We start from the raw sequence: 27766 nt of genomic DNA, 5'->3' as shown, positions 1-27766 counted from the left end.
TTACCCTAAAATTCCATTTCTGTCTCAGAAGAAAAATTCTAATTATTGGATTTCAAATGCACTCATCTTTGAAAAACAGGAATATACATATAGCCTTACAGCTGATTTATGAGCCAAGCATCAGGATCCGATAATCAGCAAACCTGGCATTGTAATTTAGCTTGTTCATCCAAGAAGTAGAAGGACTTAGATTCACAATTCAATGCTCACCTCTAGACTTGACTAATCATTTCAAAATGCATGATATACCATCTGCTAGTAATAGCCCAAAAAGACATTTTATAGATCATATGCATGATTTCATTTGACGATCAGAGTAACTGTGGGATTTCGGTAGCATCATTATCCCCATTTCACAGACTAAGGAATTAAAGCTCAGAGTGCTTATATGTTTCAACCAAGGTCACAGCACTATTAAATTAGTGAAGCTTAAATAGATTTTAGTTCTTCTAACTTCAAATCCTGTACATTTTCTGAACCCTAGGGAACTAGTACAAAAGAATGTAGGTAAATAAACATAGACTCATTGCTTGTATCAGCAAACAGCTCAAGATACAGCTCTCTAATGACAGAAAAATGTTATTTTCATATATAACCTAGATGTGTTCAGATAGCAATTTGTGTTCCTCGGAGCTGGCACTTGATGAAACTGAGCACAAGAATCTATGCTCCAATGTCTCCAAAGGCACTTGATAGGAATGCACCAGGGATAGGATTATTTTGAGTGCCCCAGGAAACTTTTTTACACTTCCCTGGCATGTATTTAAATTGGCAGCATAACAGAGATCCAGCATGTTATCCCTCAGAATATGGCTGCTCACTTCTATTCTAACAAATTTGGAATGACTTCAGGCCTGGATAGAGATTCATTCATTCCTAGTATGGATTCAGACATTAAATATTCCATAGCCTAATAGAAAAGTCATGTTTGTAAGTAATTGTTTAAGGTGATTTGTGGTTTTAATTTGTTTTTATTTATTAAACATTGAAAATCTTTTAATATCTGACTCTTTTTATAAAAGTATATGCCACATCAAATGCTACATGAAATCACAAAGAATTCATGGACCTATACAACCTACCCACAGATAGCTTCTTATTCACGATGAGCAGTTTTGCTGTACAGTAAAAGAACATCTGTGCCCATATTTGGTCAATATATAACTTTGTATAGATGTTTGAGAAGAGCCAAAACTAACAAAAAAAAGAAACTAAAGTTGGGTGAATTTGCTTCCACATAAAGAGTACTCTGTTCTGCCCTCTTGAATAAAGAAAGGGAGTTTTGCCAAAGTGTTAATAACACATCAGGTCAAGCCCCTTTAACAAATAACAAATACTATGTAAGCTATCCTGAAAATTTCACTAAATTGGGAAATGGACAAGAAGCCAGCACAAACATGGCTGGTACAATAGAAATAAACAAAGCAGAGATTCATGGAGAAGCACAGATGGAGAGAGCTTGGATGTCAGCATAGCACTCCCATTAGACAAGACACATGCCAGCTATACTGGAAGATGTTCTACAGGAATCCATCCAGCAGGTTGTGTAGCCTACCCAAGATGAGGAGTATCCAGCAGACACCCGCAGAAACCTCCTTCTCCCTGAACTTCAAAATTATGATCTAGATTCAGTCCAAGCACTTTAACTGCAAAGTCAGATTCAGAGATCTCAAAAATATAATTTATCTGGTTGTTTCCTTCACCAATCAACCTATTTTAAAGATGAGAAATAATTTCAGTCTAGTTAGCCCCCAATACTGCCATAATCCTTTGGTTATAAACAACAGAAATTTAGGCAAACTGGAATATGATTGCATATTAAGCAAAATAAAAGAGATTTGTTGGAAAGATATTGCATGATTCAGAATCACAGGAAAACTGAACAATATGGCCACATAAAGACAGGAACCAGGGAAGTTCTGAGTGCTAAATATTTTCTTAGGTTGGTACAATTACTTTTGAACCAACCTAATATGATACGTAGCACTCAGAACTTCCCTAGGTCCTCTTTTTTTGCCATTAAAGTAATGGCAAAAAACGTAATCACTTTTGCATCAACCTAATAAATCAATGGACAATTGCTTTAAAGAAAAATGCAGCTCCAATTGTTTTCATCCTTGTGTGTTACTTTAAGATTCAAATTGAGGAGTAAGAGAATCCAAGTGGCCAAGCTTGAGTCCTGTGCCTACCCTTTGGGGATGGCAACACCTTAAATGATAGCTCCTCCAGGACCACATGAAGTGAGCGAATGTAAAGGGAGAAATGCTGAATCAAAACAGAGAAAGGGGATTGTGGTAGGCAGAACAACAGAATAAATGCAGAGATTTCCCCTAGGGAGACAGGGTGGGGATTACTTGAAAGATAACCAGGCCCTATATAATACTATCAGTTCCAATGTAAGATTTATGCAGTGTGTGAAAAGCTCTAAGCAAGCCTGGATATTGGTAGAAACTGGGACTAGAATCTAATGTCTGATATCTGAACCTAAGTTTTTGGTAACTAAACTGTATTTATTGAATAGCTCAAGATTTTCTACACACTAACTTTTTTTTTTTTTTTTTTTTTTTTTTGAGACGGAGTCTCGCTCTGTCGCCGGGGCTGGAGCGCAGTGGCCGGATCTCAGCTCACTGCAAGCTCCGCCTCCCGGGTTTACGCCATTCTCCTGCCTCAGCCTCCTGTGTAGCTGGGACTACAGGCGCCCGCCACCTCGCCCGGCTAGTTTTTTGTATTTTTTTAGTAGAGACGGGGTTTCACCGTGTTCGCCAGGATGGTCTCGATCTCCTGACCTCGTGATCCGCCCGTCTCGGCCTCCCAAAGTGCTGGGATTACAAGCTTGAGCCACCGCGCCCGGCCCACACTAACTTTTAATCAGAGTGATCACAAATACAAAATATGATCCAGGGAAGACCATTTATGGAGAAAGGTGGTTGCAGGAGATTTTACAACAGTGGCATTAAACAGTAAGCAAAGTATTCTATGGCACCATTTATTGGAAGTATTGTTAAACTGCCACGCTCAAGTGGAAACATTATTCAGAAAGGACAGCCAGAAATGTCGATCTTCATTCAAATCCTCTCTGCTACTAGGAAAGCAGATGTATTTAATTTCTGACATGAAGTCAAGAAAAAGTGAATGCTGAAGAAAGAATAAACTTGGATACATCTGATCTTAGAACAATAAAATCGCTTGAATGAACAATAAAAATAATAAATTTTGAATCCTTAACATAATATTTGAGCAGGAATATAATGAGAAGGAAAGAGAGATCTTCCATGTGCCCAAGATTTTGTTTTTGTTTGTTGGTGGTTGTTGTTGTTGTTTTCTTTTCTTTTTATTTTAGAGACAGATTCTCATTTTGTCACCTGGGCTGGAATGTGGTGGCACGATCATGGCTCACTGCAGCCTCGACTTCCTGGGTTCAAGTGATTCTCCTGCCTCAGTCTCTGAGTAACTGGACTACAAGCACATATCAACATGCCCAACTAATGTTTCATTGTTTTAAAAATTTTTAGTTTTAAATTTTTTGTAGAGACGGGATTTCTCTATGTTGCTTACACTGATCTTGAACTCCTGACTGCAAGCGATCCTCCTTCGTCAGCCTCCAAAGTGCTGGGATTACAGGCCTGAGCCACCACACTTGGCCCACAGTGGTATGTACTACCAAAATATTAGGGGGAAATTGTTTAGTTTGTACTCATATGCTTACTTTTTTGTTGCCTATTTTCACACTTAAAATGAACATTAGAGGCTGTGGATAAGTGAATTTGGTCCCAATGTTTAAGGAGATAATTAGATAAAATTACATGATATAAAATTTCCTCTTAAGGGATAATTCCACTAGATGATTTAAAACTCAATTATAATATGCAAAATATCTTTCCCTTCTCTGAGTGCCTCTCATCAATATCTTTCTAACACTTATTTTCTTCCTGATGTTTTGGTTATTTTACTGGAAGGCTTTGAGAGTGCCTTCCAGTTAATCCTGACAGATCCTATGGTAATGCCAAGTATTAGCTATGCCTATAGTTCTCTTCTACACTCATAGAGTTGCACAGCTGTCTTTTCTAGACAGCCAAGATCTTTGACCACAGCACTGACCCCTTCTTCATATACTCAGAGCTCTTGTCCCAACTCCCAGAGGAATCTCATAGTGTGTTCTTAAATTATGTCTCTTTGGTTTGTCTTATAGGAACCAAAGCCTCCTTACCCGATAAAGTATGCAAAATTGTTGTTTTAATATGATAACTTAACATTCTGCTCACTTTACCTCTTATGTCAGAGCTTGACAGAACAGAGTCATGACTAGTTTCCTCTAAAACAGGTCAGGTCTACTCTACTGGGAGCAAGAAGATGTTTTCCTTATGTAAGGAAAACATTTTTTTTTTTTTTTTTTTTTTCTGACAGAGTAAGGGTAAATAGATTTAGGAATGGTAGTAAAAGAAGGTTAGGGAGAAAACATGGAGAAAGAGTATTAGATAAGAGAACCATCTACTGCTGTAATGCAGAGGAAGAGTATTCAGAGAACGGAGACCCAAGTCAACCTCAGTGCATTTGGATTTAGTGCACTTCCTCACCCACTTAAGAGATTTAACCATTCAACCAAAACTTCCAGGGACCAAAAAAACTTACTAGCTTTTGCTTCACTTACATATGTTGTTTACTCAGGGTTTATAGACACCATTTATCTACTTATTCATTTATTCCTTCGCTCATCGTAATTGACAGAGAAAATTATATGTACAACGTGATATTTCCAAGTATCGATACATTGTGGAACGACTAAGTCTAGCTAATTACACGTATGAATTACCTCCCATAGTTACACCAATTTAAAGTGCTAAATTCAATGTTAAAAATTTCAGCTGTGGTAAAACTTTGACAGATAGTGCCTGCTTTTAAAACTTCTAAGGGAACAATTCTATTTTTCTTGAGAAATGTAAACATAGCTGGATTATTCCATTTGAAATTAAATCTTATTTTATAAATAACTACTCCATGTTGTTTGTCTGTGGTTATTTCTAAAAGCCAAGATGAATTATTTCTGTATTTTCTCAAATTCCACATACAAGGACATAATGGCAGTTGCTAAATCATGAGACTTTGAGCTTATTAAATTAGGAAGTTACTAAATTATGAACTTCATATATCCTTAATCATCTACATAGCCTTTATTGCCAGCACAGTGCTTGACACTGAACAGGTTCTCCAAATATTTGTTAAACTGATTAGCACTGTCCCATGAACAAGAAACTTCTAGCATCCCACTGCTTAAAGCACTCCTTGAGGTTCAGAAAAAGGCTCACCTATGCTGAACAGAATCAGACTTGAGAGATAAGGACAGGTAGCCATTTACTAATACATCTACTAATACAGCACCAGAAAGAATCTCTACACACAAACACATCGAGATGCACCCATGCCTAGAATTTGTGGATTTTCCTCCCATACTTTTCTTCTAAATGTAACTGAAAGAGCTCACAGAAAGCCATGGATAACCAAATTTGGGTTAATTAGATTGCTCCTTTAAATTATAAGTCCCATGAGAGTTAGATTTTGTCCCAAACACTAAATCAACATTTCTGCAGAGAAAAGACAGGATCATAAAACAGATACTTTACAGGCCTCCTACCTGATCTCTAAACTATTTGCACACCTTGCTCCTATTTGCTCTTTGTCAGAAATATCAACATCCATCAGACACACCACTGGTTAACACTTTCCTTAGCAATTACCTTTATTTTTTGAAAATTTCTCAGTATTCATTATCATGTGACCACACTGCTCTCTAATTGCAGAATGAATGACATTTGTAATTTCACATTAAATAGTCTGATTTTTTTCAATAATCTTGTTTTCTCCCGCTAGACTACAAGCTTCAGAAGGGCCACTTATTTTTTTCCACTGTTGTGACCTTAGCATCTCATGCAGTGCTTAAAACATAGTAGGTGTTCAGTTAGTGTTTATCAAATGATTGAATGGATGATTCATGGGAAAAGTACTGGGTATCCAAGGGTTGTTAAGAAAGAAAATCTAAAGAGAAAAGATAACTATGTTAAGTCAACTAAAGTCGTAAGGTAAGAATTAGTTGTAAATTTAAGAAAACCAATGATCAAAGAAAATCCTTTATTTCACCCTAATAATGAAACAAAGTTCAGAAAGGTGAATTGACTTAATGTAGTTATCACAACTAGCTAGTACTGTATGTGGGTCTAAAACTTAGATCTCTCATTCAAATGATCTTTCCATAAGTACATGTTTTCAAATGCAAGCAAATGGCTCATTCTGATAACAGACAACAGACCCATTTAACTTATTATTGAAGTCATTTTGCTAAAATAAACAGGAATCAGTTGAGAATGAAGGACATATTAAGTTACATTTCATTTCAAAAATTCTTACTTTTAGAAGGTGCATAGAATGATTAGATTACATCTATTAATTTGTTATGACAAGACAACTCAGAATATAGCTTCAAAGTGATTCCAGAACTGGGAACCAGTGAGAATTTAACAGGGTTTTACTAATCCCAAACACACAGCACTCAAAAATATTATTTATAATTATGAGCGTTATCACTAATTATAACACTTATAGACAACAAAGGCCTGAGAAAATAGATCATTTGGATGAAGATGGCCATCAGTAATGGTCTGAACACTGAGGTGTTTCTGATCAACATTGACTCAGTGAGCACCTTGGGAAAAGAAGTCATACCCTTTGAAGTAAAGGGCATTAAATGTTATCTACTTTTCAATTTTGCCAAGGGACAGCTGGATCCGTGAACATTTTCATTAACAGAACAGGGCCCAAGGGTGATTCTAAAATTCTCTACTTGAAAGTGAGGCTGAAGGTCTTTCATTCTCTGTAGAGCTGGTTACAAACTTCTGTAGATTAACCCATGTTGATATGTTTAACACAGTCCAATTCAGAACTCTTCTGTCTTCAACCCAATAACACATCATCCCAAAGTGTCACTGATTTAGTTCCTAAGTAAATCAGATATCTGCCTCTAATTGTGCAAGGTAACACCTATAAACTAAAATGAACCTCTCTATTCTTCCACACAATAAACACTTCCATTGAGTCAGTCATAAGATGAAATTCTGACAAGGCAGAGTAACTTTACATAGGATGGCATTACCAATCCTAAGAGCAGAATATCACTTCATTCTTGAATTTTGTACCAGTACATTTCAAATATGAAACAAATAAGCAAACAAAGAGTAATGTACCAGAGCTTACTGGATACTCTCCAGTATACACTTAAATATATTGGTTAAAAATATCTAAGGTACTTAACATCTACTTTGAAAATATATCAAGCATTGATTTATACAAAACAGCTTAAAACTTGTGTGCTCTATTACTTTATTTTTAAGAGTTGATCAAATTGGCCATATGGCTTCTGCACTGGGTAGACAAAATAACAACTATCCCCTCAATCATACCTACATCACTTTTAAGGTGAAGCTATTACTTTCCTTATATAATTCATGTTGGCCGAAGTATGCTCTCTTAACTCAGCTGAATATACATTTACCTCCTTACTGAGGACACATTTACAACATTGCCAAAGTCTTACATTAATGTTTTAAGTTTCTTAAAAGCAATGCATGTTTGTGAGAATCAGTGACAAGCATTTGATATCTTAGTCAATGTGATATCCCTTCTGGGAACTGAGGTAATAGAAATATAAATTAGTCTATTTTCAATTTTTAAATATTACTTGAAACACATCCACTTATTTTCATAAACCAGGTGATAACACCTGGTTTCCTTGAAGTTCTTGTGCTATATGGAATGATATTTTTCCTTATTAATTAATCCAAATCTGAAATGAGGCTATAGGAAAAAATCATTCTAATGCTAATATTCAAGTTCAAAGTCACTGTGAAAGATTCAGGGCCAGGTGCGGTGGCTCACGCCTGCAATCCCAACACTTTTGGAGGTCGAGGTGGGCAGATCACTTGAGGTCAGGAGTTTAAGACCATCCTGGCCAACATGGTGAAACTGGTCTCTACTAAAAATACAAAAAAAATTAGCTAAGTGTGGTGGTGCTTGCCTGGAGTCCCAGTCACTCAGGAGGCTGAGGCAGGAGAATTGCTTGACGAGGCAGAGGCTGCAGTGACTAAAGATCGTGCCACTGTACTCCAGCCTGGGTGACAGAGTAAGACTCTGTCTCAAAAAAAAAAAAAAAAATTCAGATATCACGTTTGTACATCCCATGGACTTGGACACAATTTTAATTTGGTAAAACTAACAAAAACAATTTTCTCCATCAAAATCTTCATCTTCCCTCCTGAAAGAGCCTGACTTTTAGCAAAAATGGGCAATATATTTGCAAAGTGATCTAGAGTTAACAAAATGCATCATTTTGCCTGATTTTTCAAGAATAATAGCAAACTATAATATGCTTATTCTTCTAGATAAATAACTAATTACAAATAGCATAATAAAATGAACAGAATAAATCTAAAACCTGTAAATTTTCAAAGTCACAAGCACCATTAATATAAAAATACTGATAGCACACATTGTTTTGAAGTCTACTGAAACTATCCTGGTTTTAGACTTCACAAAGCAAACACATTAAACTAGAACTAAATCATGCAAGATGATTCAAATGTAGGTTCTTATTCCAATTAACTAGTGAGTAAGTTATAGTTTGTAATTACCATTTTTGCCTACGTGGCAATGTTTGCTATCTCCATTTGTTCTGGACTGTTAATTACACTTCTCTGCATCTCCATTTCCACCATAGCAGTGAGAGGCAATCAGATGCATTTCACATCTACGTTAAGTTTTCCTATAACTCCCCTACTATCATTTATACTACTTTCAGTTTTCTCCGTTGAAAGGCAATTTTACCAGTAATTAACAGATACTGGCAATAGTTACCCATGTTTTTTAAATGAGTTCCTTTTTCTTTTGCATTATCAACTATTTAGAAGACACTGTGCAGAAAAATGTGTCCTTTCAAGAGAAAATAGAACAATGGATTTGAAATCATTCTAATTTTTCTATGTTTCTCTAAGACTAAATCAAAGCAATAGAGTTGATTGCTGTGCCTCAGGTTTGTAATCCCAATGACCTGAGAGAGTGGGGTGGAAGGATCGCTTGAGCCCAGTTCAAGGGTGCAGCGAGCTATGATTATGCCAGTGCACTCCAACCTGTGAGGCAGAGCAAGACCCCAACTCTAAAAAGAGAATAACAAATAATAAATTAAAAACTCAATCAATGTATAAGCACAGGTAAGACAATTTTAAATAGAAAAAATAGCTACAGTATGAACTGGTGTCCATTCCTATTTGATTCAAAGTTGCTTGCCCATGCCTAAGAACCTGAAATCTACAGTCCCTGTAATTCTGAGCTAGCTTTCCCGAGGTTTATTTCAAACTCTCGGAAGGAATCCTTGGTTTTCTAACAATGGGCCATTCATTCAACTATTTATTGAGCAAATGATGATATATTCTCTAATAGAATTTGAATTCTAGTAGGTAAAACAGGGCACAAATAAGAAATGACTGTTCATCATGGTCTTAGGCAGGGTGAAGGCTCTGATTTTGAATCTTGTGGCTTTGAGACACGCCTCCTAAATCTTGCCCAGGTAGACTGGTTCATAGTATAGAAACTCATCCAGATCCTGCAGCAGAAAAGCAAGCAGAAAGTCCTTTCTTTACCTTCAACTTTTACTTTTTTCCCCAGAATCAAAAATTATTATAACATGTGTATGTAAATAGGGAGTTATCGGAGGAAGCATTTATTTTAATACCTAGAGGATTTCTTTACTCTTCATGCCTATTGCCTTAGGAGGTGATGGGCCCTTTTATTGCCAAAAGCAATAACTTCATTCTTTATCTTTGAAATAGTAGTGGCTGCCTGTTCAAAGTTATTTTGCCAACCTTGCTATCACTGCATCCTTATGGGATGAAGTAGCAATAACAAAAAGAAATAGAATTTTATCTAATTTTAGTCCTTCTGAAGTCCTCTGGATTCCTTTGATCACATCAGCTGAGTTATTTTGTACAAGCACAATCCTCTGCTTTAAGAGTAGCTCTGGATTTGGAGGAGATGGGTGCAGGCTCTGAATGGAAATTAAAAGACAAAGTTTTGGAGGAAGCGACAAGAGCAGTTAAGAATGGCTAGAAGTTTGAGAACAAAGAGAACTTGACATGTGCATTTTAAATCAGAGGGAGCATTTCGAGGTCATAAATAATTTGACTTCCTATTAATATTACAACATTAAATAATGTAAATCATGGTATAGAGAGCAGAAAAAAAACCTATTTTAATATAAACTAGAAAAAGTAAAATTTTGTATTTATAAAGTGAAAAAATAACTATTATTTTTAAATACAAAGTACAAGAAAGTAAAGCTTGGGTTTCACATAACTCACTCAATAATGGGCGTGTCCAGGGCCTTGCAATTGCAGGCAAAAAAGAAATGATTTGGTAAGCTACATATTATCTAATTTAGGAATTTTTGTTTCACCAGCTCTTTCTGCTTACCTTTCACTTGTATACTCCCATAATAAAAGTTCAACTAAGTACTTTTAAAAGGTTAATTCAAAACACAGTTCAGTTAAAGAACACTGATCAAGAGTAAGTACATCATGCTGTTTATTCATTTATTCAGCTAATATTAGGTGATCTCCCCAAAACCAAAACAAAACAAAATAAAATTTGCAACAAAGGTCATATGACAATTCTGAACTAATGGCAACTACTAATAAAATTCAGGAGCAGCTGAAACTTGACATACTGACAAACAAATTCAATATTTTCCTCCACTAAAATTCCAATTCCATTGCATTTCCTACAATTGTCAGTGGAACCACTACCAATCTAAGCAAAGAATCTTGACTCATTTATTCTCTCAAAGCAGAGCAGCAGATTAAGCAATATTATGTTGCGTCTATTTAGTCAACAGCTAAAAAAATTCAGTCAATAGCTAAAAAATATTTTCTGGCGATATAAATGGAAAAAATGTCATCATATGCAGTATAATTGTTTTGTCACACATTATTATGATAATAGTGATGACTTAGTTTAAGGAGGTCCCAAAAGGCAATTACAAACCATCCACTAATTACAACAAATTTTAAAATTATCGCCTTAAATATAGACAACACCAGGAATTCGGAAATTGATCAAAATCCATGTTTGACAAAGCAAAATTTTTCTGCATATTTTTTGTATTTTGGAAGTGAGTAAAAAAATTGCTAATCCTTTTTTTGAGTAAAATTTAAAAACAGCAATTAAATGATTTGTCTAAATATTCAAGGGGAGTGGTAATAGGAATAAGATCAGGGTAATGACCTATAATTAATGCTCAAGCTCTGTTCTCATCAATTAATATGATATAACCTGGTTAAAGTCTTCTACTACTAGGTAAATGGAAATGGGAGCTATTTCTTAGGGAGAAATGAAGATATAATAGGTAATTTAAGAGAAATGGACTAATTACTGGTTCAAGGAAGTTTATATACAATCAATTTTAACACATTTCCCACATTTTGAGATAATTAAAAGATCTAATCATCTTTTATCTACTTGATGTGCAGTCTAATACTTGTCACTTATAATAATCATGGCACATTCATTCAAATTTTTATTCAAAATTTATTCAACTTTCATGCCATCCTAAAATAACTCTGAAATACCTATAGTTTCCATTTAATTCCTGTGAGTTCAAGTGTCTCGAGAAAACCATTCAATTATGCTAACTGTTTAAGTATACTAAGGCACAGGACTCTTTATTTCACTCATTTTGATTTCTTTACTGTATGTATATTTCTGTTTTTAAATTTAGCTGATCAAAACAAATAGAAATTTACATACTTATATAAATAAGGAATCAAATTAGGATTACAAAAGACTGTATTTACATAGCACGAAGGGAAGTTTAAAAGTGCCTGCTTTCTGATTAACTTGATTAGCTTAGAACATTACATCAGCTAATTTGGACTTAATCATCTTATCATTCACTGGTGATTTTCTAGATCAATTGCAAATTATCATTCGTGTCATATGTTGACATAAAGCCTCAACACCTAATGCAAATAGCCTTGGCTTTCAAAAGTTGGATTATTTGGTTGTATTAATAACATTAATATTTCTTCTAAGAGTTATTTCTTCAATAAGAAAGGAAAAATAATATTCTTATAAAAACATTCTACGTGTTAGCATCTGCCTCTCCAAACACAAAGAGATGTCTAGAAGCAGAATTTTGTTCAAGTTGGACCAGTGGCTTCATCTATCTAGCTGAAAACTCCTTAGAGCCAGCATTTAGATGGATAGAGATTTTCAAATGAATAATTTCCCTTTTAAGCACATACACATTATGGTTGAGCAACACGAGGACAGAGATAAATTGACCTGACCTAGATTAGAGAGTGGCAGAAATATTTGTTGAATTGAAATTGGCAGAGCTTTTACTGGGTTTGGAATCAGAAAGCTGTGGTTCTTTCCTCAAGAAAACCATTGCTTTCACTCAATATTCATGAAGGAGGTGTAGGTGTTTAGAGGAGAAAAAGAAGCAAAATAGGATGACTTCTATAAGACTTAGTGTATATAAAGACCGAATTGCAAGACCTCACAGTAACAAACTATTCAGCCACAGTCCATTCTATGTGATTTCATGAGAATGTGATTTGAACATGCTTTCACTTTTGGAGTTAATCTGATGCCTCCTAACTGATCCCAGTTGAATTACTCGATCATCCACAGATATGAAAAATATTGCTAATTTGCTAAGAAAATAATCTAACATAGCATTAGTAATGCTACCCGTTTTTCAGGAATTTAGAGGCAGCTCAACAAAGTACTGAGTATATGGAGATCCAAGTAGTGGTTATAGTCATGCTCTGGACCATTTTTAATGCCTTGAATAAGTCACTAACTTTCTCTGGCTCTCAGTTCCTTCATCTGTCAAATGGGTTTGATGACTCTGTGGCTTCCGTAGGTATTATTTTTATAACTCTACTTTTTAATCCTTGGAAATGTTATTGTTTTATTAATAACAACATTTATTCATTTAAATTCACACCTGTCAAATTTTCCATCTGAGATATCTGCCATGCTGAACAGCAAAGGAGAGAAAAATCCTTTAGGAGGACCGGCAGTAGTATATCTCAAAGTGGTTAGAAAGTTTTTTGAAGTGCATCACTTTGTCATAGCATTTATATACTTCCTAATTCTACTAATACAACATCTGTGTGTAATATAAAATCAACCTCGCCCCAAGTCATCAACTAAAGTTGATGATTCAAGGAGATTCATCAGATTTATCCTTGATTTAATGACCCTATTTTACATATCCAAGTCTTCCTGGATCTCAAGGGTTTGGATAGGCAGAAGCACCCCGACATGAAAAGTGAGAACCTAGTTCTATGAAATCACCTAGAAGGAGTCCCATGATGCCGCAAATGTAGGGCCTCACTTTTCACATTGGGGTGTTCCTTTCTATCCAAACCCTTTCTTCCATTTCAAGTATTTCTGAAAAACATCAGAATACATGTTTCTTTGTTGCATCTCAAATTATTTCCATAGACTAGTTTCCTAGAAATCCCAGAAATGAGGTTTCTAAATCAAACAATATGGATACTTTCATGCTTCTGAGTAGACAGATACAGCCCAGTTGCTTTCTTGAAAAACTGTATCATTTTATATTCACATCAAGAATATGTGAGAGTTCATATCTCTCTGCACCTGTATTAACATGGTCTTGAAGTTCTTTTTCAGAATGATCTGTGAAAAATGGACAGTATTTCTCTTTGCTTTCTTGTCCCATTGTTCTGAAGCTCAAACAGTCTCAGCTCCTTATTAGGAGTGACAGGTTAGTTAACCTCTTTAATCTCAAATCTTTTTTGAAATAAAAAACACTAGTATGAGCTTTGAGGATTAAGTAATAATGCATGTAACACACTGAGCAAAGAGACTGATGCATAAGAGGGTTCAATAGATGTTGAGAACACAGTGATTCTTGAATCCTATTTCATCATCATCCTAATCTGGTTTTATATATTTAAAGTATGTATCAGATAAGTTTCACTTATGTTGCTGCATTATAGTAGATGCTAAATACATATTAGTAAATGTAATAAATAAGTGTTTACCTATAATGCAAGAACCACAAATGTGGAACCACTAGAAGAACTGGTAAATAATTTCCTATTTGTTTTTATTTTAGTCAGGACAATGATAATATTATTGCTTACACCATAAGGAATATCCTCTCCACTATACATGTAGCTTTGTTCGAATGAGTCAGAGACTGTAAAGGGAATTATGATTCAAGGCCAGAGGAAATACTCTGATATAATTGTGTCTGGATACCAGAGACGAAAACCTAAACAAGTGTTTCATCTTGTTTAGACATGAAACTGATCACTTATATGGGAGGAACACTTACTTTTTTTTTTTTTTTTTTTGAGACAGAGTCTCGCTCTGTCGCCCAGACTGGAGTGCAGTGGCTGGATCTCAGCTCACTGCAAGCTTCGCCTCCCGGGTTTACGCCATTCTCCTGCCTCAGCCTCCCGAGTAGCTGGGACTACAGGCGCCTGCCACCTCGCCCGGTTAGTTTTTTGTATTTTTTAGTAGAGATGGGGTTTCACCGTGTTAGCCAGGATGGTCTCGATCTCCTGACCTTGTGATCCACCTGTCTCGGTCTCCCAAAGTGCTGGGATTACAGGCTTGAGCCACTGTGCCTGGCCAGAACACTTACATTTTAAGTGTTCTTCAAAGAAAAGATTCCAGTGGCCAGCACTAAAAGTAGGCCCAAAAGATAGGAAGAGGGGTAGTGATGATCAATGAGTTCACATTCAGTTGAACTATAGTAAATAGGTCATAGAACATTCTTAATAATCTGAAAATGACTAACTATTGAATATTTTTCAAATCCTTGTTCATCACAACTCTTAAGTTCATGCCCTATTATTTTCACCTGAATTACTGCAACAGTCTATTAAGCATCATCCAATTTTATTCCCTACCCTCCATCTTATTCCCTCACCTCTCATCACATGTGCACTAATTTATTCTCCACATTGCTTTCAGACAGCTCTTTTGATTTAAAAATATCAAATCCAACACATGTCATTTTCCTGTTTAAAATCTATTGACTTTAAAACAAGAACTTCAGTCTACAGGTGTGACATAATCCAGAACGGTGGTTTTTCAACTTTAGTGTGGATCAGAAGTTCCGGAAGGGCTAGTTAAATCACACTTTTTGAATCAGGAGTCTTGGGTGGCGTCTGATAATTTGCGTTTCTGATAAATTTCCAGGTGATGCTGATGCTGCTAGTTGGGGGAATACATTTTGAGAAACAGTGATCTGGCAGTTTATGCCTACCCACTGTGCCTCATTGCTCAACATGGTGTCTTTAAGTCCCAAAATTTATTCTGTTCTTTCTTGCCTCTATGTTGCTGCTCATGCTAATTCCTCTACCTGGCATGCCTATCCCTTCTGCCTACAGATTAATCATTTCCCACCTTCTGTGTTCCTGTGATAGCATATATTTTCTTCTTTTCCATTGTATCCTTATCACATTGTGCTATAATTGCTGTGTTATTTACATTCTATGGTGAGGTCTTTGAAGGCTAGCTGTTTCTTATCTCCGTATATTCAATGCCTAGCAAAATGCCTAGAAAGACATTCAGATAATTTTTCAATGCATGTTGCTAACTCTGTATCAAGCAGAATGACTCTAATACCTTGACATCCTGCCAAGGCAGTTTTGTTTGTTTGTTTGTTTGTTTTAGTATCCCACTTTCCTTTAGTGATTAGTAGAAATATCCTAGAATAAGAGGGCCTGTGTGCTTGTTGTCTGAGATGGAAACAAGAAACTGAAGAGATTGTAGTCCACTCTTGACATATGAGAGAGAAAACCTGAAACAGATGAAGAGTAGAGGAAGAATGCAGCCTGAATCCCTGGGATAACCAGAGAAAAGGTGAATGCAGAGAGCCAGTCTAGATCTAAGCTACCAAAAGCCCTCTGTGGGGCTCCCAGTGAAATATTTTTATTGTCTAGTTTGTATAGGTGATGTGTGTGTGTTTAAATTTTTAATGCCACATAGCATTCACACTCTGCTTAGTATTGGTTAGTAGATTCAAGGATTAGGATCCTAGTTAAACATATCTAGGCATGATTATATTTCAAGCCAAATAAAAAGTCTGCACAAACATCATCTAATAGAAAATATAGATGTCAAAGTCTACTACAGAGCTGGTTTATAGTGCTGTCACCAGCCAAATAAAATATTTCCATTCCAATTATATTCAGGAAGAAAATCTAATTCCTGAAATGTAATGAGTTTTCACACTTCCAATGCTAAGAACCTGTTATTAAAATGTCTTTCTACTGTTGTATTGATTGAACTTGTACCCAAACGCTCTTTAAGGGCATTAGTTAGGAATTAGAACTTGTAGTCCATTTAGAAACCTAGAATGACCAAAGTACATCTAGAGAATTGTCACATTAAAATGTTATATGCAAAGCTCAACTTCCATATATTAAAGAAGGATGACAACTATAAGAATGAATTTTTAGAAAACCATTCAGCCTGCTGTCACTATTTCATACATTTAGGACTGGACTCGCAGTCACCCAGTGAGCCATAGCTGATCTGGCATTTATCATACATGTTACACAGAATTCAAATTAGATGATGACTGATTTTTTTCCACTGACTCTATTGATTAAAATGTAGTCTCATTTTAATCCTAGAACCATATATTATCGATATATAGTAGAAAACAGGCACTCAATAAATGGTGGTAGAATTTCTTCTTAAAAGCTGATTGTCTACTTTTACAACTATATTCACATAGTTGAAATCCTCAGTTGTTTCTTCATCATCATCTCTCTACAGTCTCCAAACATTAGAAACTGAAATAAATCTAAGAGTCACTCAAACACTTTTTGATTATATATTCAGGATAACTGCCAGTGATTTCTAATGTGTTTCCAATTGCAGTACTTTTATTTGGCAGATATATGGTCTCAGAAATTATATGCCAATAAATGACGAGCTTCGTTGTCCAGGGCATTTTTGGCTTAGCTTTTCTCCATTGATGAGACATACTCCTTAAGATATTCTTAACTGTTTGGCCCATTTTCAGTAATCTGGCTCTTCCTTCTCTTTTCCTGTATTCTCTAAATTAGAAGCAAGTCATGAGGTCCAGTCCATCCTCAAGGGAAAGGGATTATACAAGTAGCAGGTAGGGCCTCTGGGGGGCCACTTCACTACCACAACTCCCTACTGAGTTTTTATATCTTGTCTCTAACGCTTACTAATTGCTACCTTAATATTTATTTAATTTAACTATAGAGTTCATACTTGTAAAGTACAATTCTGGTTTTCAAGATGCTTATATATTAGTAAATATTAAATACCAAAAGTGCTCACTCAAAAAAATACCAACTCAAAATATCCTGGTAAATTATTAATATAATCTCCTCTAGCAGAAATATGTCAGATTAATATTCATATTTTGAACATGTATTCTTATTTTTTTTGAATTGCAAGATGCAGAAGCTTAGAACTTCTAAGCTTTAAGGGTTTACATTCTCAATATTATAAGATTTTCTTTTAATGTCTTGAACAGGTATTACTGGCTTGGCAGTATTTATAAGGTTTATGTACTTTTAACTCTACATTTTGCTTTTTCCCCTTTCAACTACTAAGTCGAATTATTGATGTAAGCATTCTTTACATCTAGCAAATGCTCTTTAATACCCTCTCAAGATCTAATGATGCCTTTTAACAAAAGTGAAAGAGAGAGTAAAAAGCCTGTGGCAATCTGAATATTAACTGGAATTTGACAACAGATCACCTCTTGAAGGACAATATCCTTCAGAAAAAATAACTACTGCATGTAGAAATTAGAAATTACAGAGTGACAATATAGCAAGCACTGGTGAATTGAGTTAAGTGATTCAGAAGGTAAAATTCTTTTGTGAGATAAGCAAAATACTATTTCAAGCCAATGAACCCTAAATTGTTAATGATGGTAAAGTATACTAAGGAAGCTCAACATTTCCTTACTCAGCATTCACTTGAAAAGTCAAAACTTTGCTAGTCCTTAAATGAGAAGCTCAAATAGTAGGGAATGGAAGATTTTCCTCTGAAAAGCTATTTCGGTTTTGAGATTATTCAAAATAGGTGGAGGGCTATTCACATGTAGCCATTCAAAAGCCAGAAAGAATGGAAATGTTATACTCCAATCAAACCTTTGGCAAGGTTTGTGTATTTCAAAAGCCACTTTATTAAGGTAAGACTGATATACTAGAAGTTGTATATATCTAATATATGCAACTTGATGACTTTAGAGTAAGTATGCAATTGTGAAACCATCACCAACATTTATGCCATAAACCTATCCATAACCTCCAAAAGTCTCATCCTGCTCTCTTATTTACAAGATACTACTTATATGATGAATCTAAACTTGTCAAACTCACAGAAGTAGAGAGTGGAATGGTAGTTGTCAGGGGCTGGGGGAAAGGGGGATGGAGAGGTATCAGTGAAAGGGGACATAAGTTTCAGTTACACAAAATGAAGAAGTCTCAGAGAGCTACTGTGCAGTATAGTGCCTACAATTAGCAATATTATATTCTGTTATATGTTCTTATTGCAAACAGAAATAATAATGTATTTTATAATGCTGTACTTAATGATTACAAGATGAAGGGAAACACTTTGGAGAGGGGTCTCAAGAAATTTGAGGGATAGATCAATAAATGAGGGTAACTAATATCTTTATAAAATGAAGAGATGAAAAGAGGCTTCTTGTTCTAATGAGAACTGTTGCCTATAGAGAAGCTTGGCTGGGGAGAGTCTATCTTGCAGTGCATCAACAATAGATGTAAATGGCTTCTAACATAAGTTGCCACTGTTAGCAAGCTGCTACACTATAGCACATTTAAGAGGTAACATGACCCTAATAAGAATTCCTGAACCTAGCTCATATCTGAAATCACTACTCAAAGACAAGAAAGTGTCTTGCCCTCTTTGTTTCCAAAGAAGCTTTTTGCCAGCTTATATGAGGCACAAAAAATAACAGAAGCAAACAATGTTATTTAACATGTTCTGATATTTAGTAGCAATATAAAATTTTAGTAGACCCTCATAAGTACATGCTTAAGAATTGGCTCACTTGAACAATGACTTTAATCACTTTTTATTATACTAGGGGATTTGTATGTGGGCTGTCATTCTTCATAATATCATTTTCTTATTGTTTATTTAAGAATCCATATACTGAGTAAGGCTTGTGAAACTATGCTACAAAGCAATCTAATTATTTCCAAGATCAGGTACACAGACACTTACTGCAAATGAGTTCTGTCTAACCACCTTCTGCGGAAGATTTGTTATTCAAAACAAGAAAATCTTCAAGGTAGGAACCTTAATAATCACTTGTCCTGTGAAGAATTCCAAGTAGTTTCTTCCCAATAATTGGAACTCCAAAGGAATTGTTTCAGATATTTATTAATATAACTACAGTTAACCAAAAATGTAAAGAGGATAACCAGGACACTGCATACTCTTTATTAAAAAATAAAAATAAAAGGCAATTGACATTTACTAATATGGCTAAAAAGGTACCTCAGTATTAAGAAACTCAAATTCATTTTGAATGTTGAGCAAAAGGCTTGTATTATATTTTCTATTTGTTGAAAAAAACTTTTGGCCCTATTCCTTAACAATATGGAACAGCCTGAAGCTCAAATTTCTCTAGTATCCAATGTTTTGGATTTTGCAACTACCTAGTTAAGATTATTAATACATATATCTCTTTGCTAATCAGTGCTAATTACCTCCATCTTTAAAAGAATGAAGAAATATTGCCAGATAGAATCTGGGAGTACTTAATAGAACAACAACAGCAGCAACACAAGTGTTTCTAACAAGGATAAAGTTGACTGTGACTTTCTGGACAAAGCAAAAAATATACAAACATAACAATTCAGATTTAAAAAAGCAATTTTTGTTTAGTCAATTTAAGGAACATTTTTATAGGGCCCATTCTTAGTGCTCTAGGGTTAACTAACAGAGGAAGTCTACCTTAAGTGGTGAGTCTTATTTGGGGGCTTAGAGATAGTAGGTGCTCAATAAAACTTTGATTGACACAGAGTATACATTAAAAATGATCAGTGACAATAAATGTGGGGGCCAGGTGCAACCGCTCATGTCTGTAATCCCAGCACTTTGGGAGGCTGAGGCAAGTGGATCGCTTGAGCCCAGGAGTTCACAACCAGCCTTGGCAACATGTTGAAATCCCATCTCTACCAAAAATACAAAAATTAGACAGTCTCATAACCTGGTCTCAAAATGCATAAATACATAGATCAAAATTTTAAAAAGATAAAATTTCTTTTAAAAAGTAAATAAATGTGGGATTTCTCTTTGATATGACAGGGAGGAAAGTTGATGGCCTTCAGTAAAGACAATGATCACTTTTGTTATGTGGACACTGCTAATAGGGCTCAGGTAAAGGGACACAGGCTTGACAATTTACTATTCCCCATGAAAGGGCATCAAAAAGGCAAGTGCAGGTTGAAACCATATTAGTGAATCCTGTTTCATGCTATAGACTACTCCAGGTGAAGGTTTTATATCATTAGCAAGTTAATTCAGCTCATCCATCAAAATTTACTTCAACTCTATCATTTTATGCATCAAAAATATTTTCAGAGTCACTAGTAGAATCAGATAAAAACAAAGCTTAGGACGTAATTATTTCCCAGCTACTCCTCCTCCATCTTTTTCATGTGTCAGGAAAAAGCCTTATGAATTTGCTTAGATTATTAGTTTTCTAAATTAGCTAACTGTCAAGGTGAAGGAGGAAAACTTTGAAAAGCAGTGTCACAACTTAAGTGTGTAAATGAAAACATCATGGTTTCGGCAGATATTTCCTGCTGATTGTTGGAGACCCTGCAAAAGAGTATTATAAAGCCTATGAAATAGTAATGAATACTCCAAATATATCATCACTAAGAAATCTTCATAGTTTAGTTGAAGGAATGCCTTCATATCAGCATTTTAGCTTCTAAGAAGTCAACATCCTTGAAGGCCTGTCGCACATTGAACTCTTCATTTCCTAAGTATTGTCTCCAACTTCCAGGTTCTATACGAGTCTCCTGAGAAATGTGAAAAACTGGAATGTGGAAATGTGGAAAAAAGTTAATTAAGGCATAGCCTACACCTGTAAAGACCTGACAAGTTAGGGAAGAAATTTCCACTATTCAGCATGAGATACAAATAACAAAGGAACTAGAAAAAAGGAGGAAGAAGTTGAATGGGACTTTTAAAAGTAGGTGTGAGTATAATAGTCAAAGATGGGGTAAAAAGAAATTTTACATGGAAGGCATTAAATGCAAATAAATCCCTGCATAAAGGCACCAAAATAGAAATGGCTCAGGGGGCTGGGTGTGGTGGCTCACTACTGTAATCCCAGCACTTTGGGAAGCTAAGGCATGTGGATCACTGAGGACAGGAGTTCGAGACTAGCCTGGACAACATAATGAAACCCTCTCTCTACTACTAAAAGTACAAAAAATTAGCCGGGCGTGGTGGCATGCACCTGTAGTCCCAACTACTTGGGAGGCTGATGCAGGGAATTGCTTGAACCCAGGAGGTGGAGGTTGCAGTGAACTGAGATCATGCCACTGCACTCCAGCCTGGGCAACAAGAGAAAAACTTCATCTAAATAAATAAATAAATAAATAAATAAATAAATAAATAAGAAAGAAAAGGTTCAGGGAACCTTAGAAATCTCTGTTTTTCTAGTTACGAGGTAATTAAAAATGGTTGTCCTGGAACAGGAAGCCATTATTGTGGGGAAAAGAAAGAGATCAGCCTGTTACTGTGTCTGTATAGAAAGAAGTAGACATAAGAGACTCCATTTTGTTCTGTATTTGAGATGCTGTTAGTCTGTGACCCTACCCCCAACCTTGTCCTTGCAAGAGACATGTGCTGTGGTAACTCAAGGTTTAATGGATTTTGGGCGTGCAGGGTGTGACTTTGTTCCTAGATAAGCTAGGTATTTGTCTAAGGTTTCTCCCCATGTGATAGACAAACTATGCTGCCTAAAGGTTTATGGAGATGTTTGCATATGCATCTCAAGGCACAGCCTTGTCCTTTGAATTTATTCATGTCACAGAGGTTTTTGTTCATATGTCTTACTGCCGATTTCCTCTTTTTTCTTTGTTTATATTGTCCTGCCACTCCCCTGTCTTTAAGATGGTAAAGATAATTATCAATAAATACTAAGGGAACTCAGAGACCGGGGCCGGCGTGGGTCCTCTGTAAGCTGAGCGCCGGTCCCCTGGGCCCCGCTTTTCTTTCTCTATACTTTGTCTCTGTGTCTTATTTCTTTTCTCAAGTCTCTCGTTCCACCTTACGAGAAACACCCACAGGTGTGGAGGGGCAGGCCACCCCTTCATCTGGTGCCCAACGTGGAGGCTTTTCTCTAAGGTGAAGGTACGCTGGAGCGTGGTCATTGAGGACAAGTCGACGAGAGACTCCCGAGTACGTCTACAGTCAGCCTTGCGGTAAGCTTGTGCGCTCGGAAGAACCTAGGGTAACAATGGGGCAAACTAAGAGTAAATATGCCTCTTATCGCAGCTTTATTAAAATTCTCTTAAAAAGAGGGGGAGTTAAAGTCTCTACCAAAAATCTAATTACGCTGTTTCAAACAATAGAGCAGTTTTGTCCATGGTTTCCGGAACAGGGAACTTTAGATCTAAAAGATTGGGAAAAAATTGGCAAAGAATTAAAACAAGCAAGCAGGGAAGGTAAAATCATTCCGCTCACAGTATGGAATGATTGGGTCATTATTAAAGTAGCTTTAGAACCATTTCAAACAGAAGAAGATAGCGTTCCAATTTCTGATGTCCCTAAAAGCTGTGCAGTAGATTGTGAAAAAGAGGCAGGGATAGAATCCCGGAAAGGAAAGGAAAGTTCACACTGTGAATGTGTATCAGAGCCGGCTATGGCTCGGTCAACGCAAAATGTTGACAATAATCAATTACAGGAGGTAGTATATCCTGAAACGTTAAAATTAGAAGAAAAAAATCCAGAATTAGCAGAGCCATCAGAGTCTAAACCACGATGGCCAACTGCTCTTCCAGCAGCTCAGATGCCTGTAAATTTACAACCTCAAACGCAGGTTAAACAAGTACAAACTCCAAAAGAAGATCAAATAGAAAAAGATAGAGTCTCTGTCATGGCAATGCCATTCCAAATGCAGTGTCCACAATATCAGCTGGTAGAAGATAAGACCCAGCCGCCAGTAGCCTATCAATACTGGCCGCCAGCTGAACTACAGTATCAGCAGCCCCCAGAAAATCCGTGTGGACAGCCAGGAACATTTCTAGCGCCACAGGGCAGGGTGCCATATCCTCAACCGCCCACCATGAAACTTAATCCTACAGCACCGCCTAGTACACAGGGTAGTGCGTTACATAAAATTATTGATGAGGCAAGAAAACAAGGAGATATTGAGGCGTGGCAATTCCCAGTAATATTAGAAGCAAGACCACCTGGAGAAGGGGCCCAAGAGGGAGAGCTTCCCATAGCTGAAGCCAGATATAAGTCTTTTTCTATAAAAATGCTAAAAGAAATGAAAGAGGGAGTAAAACAGTATGGACCCAACTCTCCTTACATGAGAACATTATTAGATTCCATTGCTCATGGACATAGACTTATTCCTTATGATTGGGAGATTCTGGCAAAATCCTCACTCTCACCCTCTCAATTTTTACAATTTAAGACTTGGTGGATTGATGGGGCACAAGTACAGGTCCGAAAAAATAGGACTGCCAATCCTCCAATTGACATAGATGCAGATCAACTATTAGGAATAGGTCAAAATTGGAGCACTGTTGACCAACAAGTAATAATGCCAAATGAGGCCATTGAGCAAATCAGGGCTATCTGCCTTAGGGCCTGGGAGAAAATCCAAGACCCAGGAACCGCCTGCCCCTCCTTTAATACAATAAGACAAGGCTCTAAAGAGCCCTACCCTGATTTTGTAGCAAGACTTCAAGATGCTGCTCAAAAGTCAATTACCGATGAGAATGCCCGTAAGGTCATAGTGGAGTTGATGGCATATGAAAACGCCAATCCTGACTGTCAATCAGCCATTAAGCCATTAAAAGGAAAGGTTCCCGCAGGATCAGATGTAATCTCAGAGTACGTTAAGGCCTGCGATGGAATTGGAGGAGCTATGCATAAAGCTATGCTTATGGCTCAAGCAATCACAGGAGTTGCTTTAGGAGGACAGGTTAGAACATTTAGGGGAAGATGTTATAATTGTGGTCAAATTGGTCATCTAAAAAAGAATTGCCTAGTCTCAAATAAACAAAATATAACTACTCAAGCTACTACAAGAACAGATAAAGAGCCACCTGGCCTATGTCCAAGATGTAAAAAGGGAAAACATTGGGGTGATCAATGTCGTTCTAAATTTGATAAAAATGGGCAACTACTGTCGGGAAACGAGAGGAGGGGCCAGCCTCAGGCCCCGCAACAAACTGGGGCATTCCAAATTCAGCCCTTTGTTCCTCAGGGTTTTCAGGAACAACAACCCCCACTGCCACAAGTGTCTCAGGGAATAAGCCAGTTATCACAATACAGCAATTATCCCCCGCCACAAACGGCAGTGCATCAGTAGATTTATGCACCATACAAGCAGTCTCTCTGCTTCCAGGGGAGCCTCCACAAAAAATCCCCACAGGGGTATATGGCCCATTGCCTGAGGGGACTGTAGGACTAATCTTAGGAAGATCGAGTTTAAATCTAAAAGGAGTTCAAATTCATACTGGTGTGGTTGATTCAGACTTTAAAGGCGAAATTCAATTGGTTATTAGTTCCTCAGTTCCTTGGAGTGCCAGTCCAGGAGACAGGATTGCTCAACTATTACTCCTACCTTATATTAAAGTTGGAAACAGTGAGATAAAAAGAACAGGAGGGTTCGGAAGCACTGATCCGGCAGGAAAGGCTGCATATTGGGCAAATCTGGTCTCTGAGAGCAGACCTGTGTGTAAGGCCATTATTCAAGGAAAACAGTTTGAAGGGTTGGTAGACACTGGAGCAGATATCTCTGTCATTGCTTTAAATCAATGGCCAAAAAATTGGCCTAAACAAAAGGCTGTTACAAGACTTGTCGGCGTAGGCACAGCTTCAGAAGTGTACGAAAGTACAATGATTTTACATTGTTTAGGACCAGATAATCAAGAAAGTACTGTTCAGCCAATGATTACTTCAATTCCTGTTAATCTATGGGGTCGAGATTTATTACAGCAATGGGGTGCGGAAATCATTATGCCCGCTCCATTATACAGCCCCACGAGTCAAAAAATCATGACTAAGATGGGATATATACCAGGAAAGGGGTTAGGAAAAAATGAAAATGGCATTAAAGTCCCAATTGAGACTAAGAAAAATCAAGAAAGAAAAGGAATAGGGTATCCTTTTTAGGGGCGGCCACTGTAGCGCCTCCTAAACCCATTCCATTAACTTGGAAAACAGAAAAACCGGTATGGGTAAATCAGTGGCCGCTACCGAAGCAAAAACTGGAGGCTTTACATTCATTAGCAAAGGAACAATTAAAAAAAGGACACATTGAGCCTTCATTCTCACCCTGGAATTCTCCTGTATTTGTAATTCAGAAAAAATCAGGCAAATGGCGTATGTTAATGGACTTAAGAGCTGTAAATGCTGTAATTCAACCCATGGGGCCTCTTCAACCCGGATTGCCCTCTCCGGCCATGATCCCAAAAGACTGGCCTTTAATTATAATTGATCTTAAGGATTGCTTTTTTACCATTCCTCTAGCAGAGCAAGATTGTGAAAAATTTGCCTTTACTATACCAGCCATAAATAATATAGAACCAGCCACCAGGTTTCAGTGGAAAGTACTACCTCAGGGAATGCTTAATAGTCCAACTATTTGTCAAACTTTCGTAGGTCAAGTCCTTCAACCAGTTAGAGACAAATTTTCAGATTGTTATATCATTCACTATATTGATGATATTTTATGTGCTGCAGAAACAAGAGAAAAATTAATTGACTGTTACACATTTCTGCAAGCAGAGGTTGCCAACGCAGGACTAACAATAGCATCGGATAAGATCCAAACCTCTGCTCCTTTTCATTATTTAGGGATGCAGATAGAAAATAGAAAAATTAAGCCACAAAAAATAGAAATAAGAAAAGATACTTTAAAAACATTAAATGACTTTCAAAAATTGTTAGGCGATATTAATTGGATTCGGCCAACTCTAGGCATTCCTACTTATGCCATGTCAAATTTGTTCTCTATCCTAAGAGGAGATTCAGACTTAAATAGTAAAAGAATATTAACCCCAGAGGCAACAAAAGAAATTAAATTAGTGGAAGAAAAAATTCAGTCAGCGCAAATAAATAGGATAGATCCTTTAGCCCCACTCCAACTTTTGATTTTTGCTACTACACATTCTCCAACAGGCATCATTATTCAAAACACTGATCTTGTGGAGTGGTCATTTCTTTCTCACAGTACAATTAAGACTTTTACATTGTACTTGGATCAAATAGCTACATTAATTGGTCAGGCAAGATTACGGATAATAAAATTGTGTGGTAATGACCCAGACAAAATAGTTGTTCCTTTAACCAAGGAACAAGTTAAGCAAGCCTTTATCAATTCTGGTGCATGGCAGATTGGCCTTGCTAATTTTGTGGGAGTTATTGATAATCATTACCCAAAAACAAAAATCTTCCAGTTTTTAAAATTGACTACTTGGATTTTACCTAAAATTACCAGACATGAGCCTTTAGAAAATGCTCTGACAGTATTTACTGATGGTTCCAGCAATGGAAAAGCGGCTTACACAGGACCAAAAGAGCGAGTAATCAAAACTCAGTATCAATCAGCTCAAAGAGCAGAGTTGGTTGCAGTCATTACAGTGTTACAAGATTTTAATCAACCTGTTAACATTATATCAGATTCTGCATATGTAGTACAGGCTACAAGGGATGTTGAGACAGCTCTAATTAAATATAGCATGGATGATCAGTTAAACCAGTTGTTTAATTTATTACAACAAACTGTAAGAAAAAGGAATTTCCCATTTTATATTACTCATATTCGAGCACACACTAATTTGCCAGGACCTTTAACTATAGCAAATGAACAAGCTGACTTACTGGTATCCTCTGCATTCATAAAAGCACAAGAACTTCATGCTTTGACTCATGTAAATGCAGCAGGGTTAAAAAACAAATTTGATGTCACATGGAAACAGGCAAAAGATATTGTACAACATTGCACCCAGTGTCAAGTACTACACCTGCCCACTCAAGAGGCAGGAGTGAATCCCAGAGGTCTGTGTCCTAATGCATTATGGCAAATGGATGTTACCCATGTACCTTCATTTGGAAAATTATCATATGTTCATGTAACAGTTGATACTTATTCACATTTCATATGGGCAACATGCCAGACAGGAGAAAGTACTTCCCACGTTAAAAAACATTTATTATCTTGTTTTGCTGTAATGGGAGTTCCAGAAAAAATTAAAACTGACAATGGACCAGGTTATTGTAGTAAAGCTTTCCAAAAATTCTTAAATCAGTGGAATATTACACATACAACAGGAATTCCTTATAATTCCCAAGGACAGGCCATAGTTGAAAGAACTAATAGAACACTCAAAACTCAGTTAGTTAAACAAAAAAAAGGGGGAGACAGTAAGGAGTATACCACTCCTCAGAT

General features: G+C 36.6%; 1 protein-coding gene across 2 annotated transcripts in view; it reads right to left on the bottom strand.

The window, feature by feature from the left end:
* LOC105481070 (protein kinase cGMP-dependent 1) overlaps positions 1 to 27766 on the bottom strand; it is a 1243906-nt gene that overhangs the window by 763082 nt on the left and 453058 nt on the right. The window lies entirely within an intron of this gene.

This window comes from Macaca nemestrina, chromosome 9 (genome assembly GCF_043159975.1).
Source record: "Macaca nemestrina isolate mMacNem1 chromosome 9, mMacNem.hap1, whole genome shotgun sequence".
Lineage (NCBI taxonomy): Eukaryota > Metazoa > Chordata > Mammalia > Primates > Cercopithecidae > Macaca > Macaca nemestrina.
The sequence above is the reverse complement of the archived record's forward strand: the minus strand, read 5'-3'. Positions and strand labels throughout refer to the sequence as shown.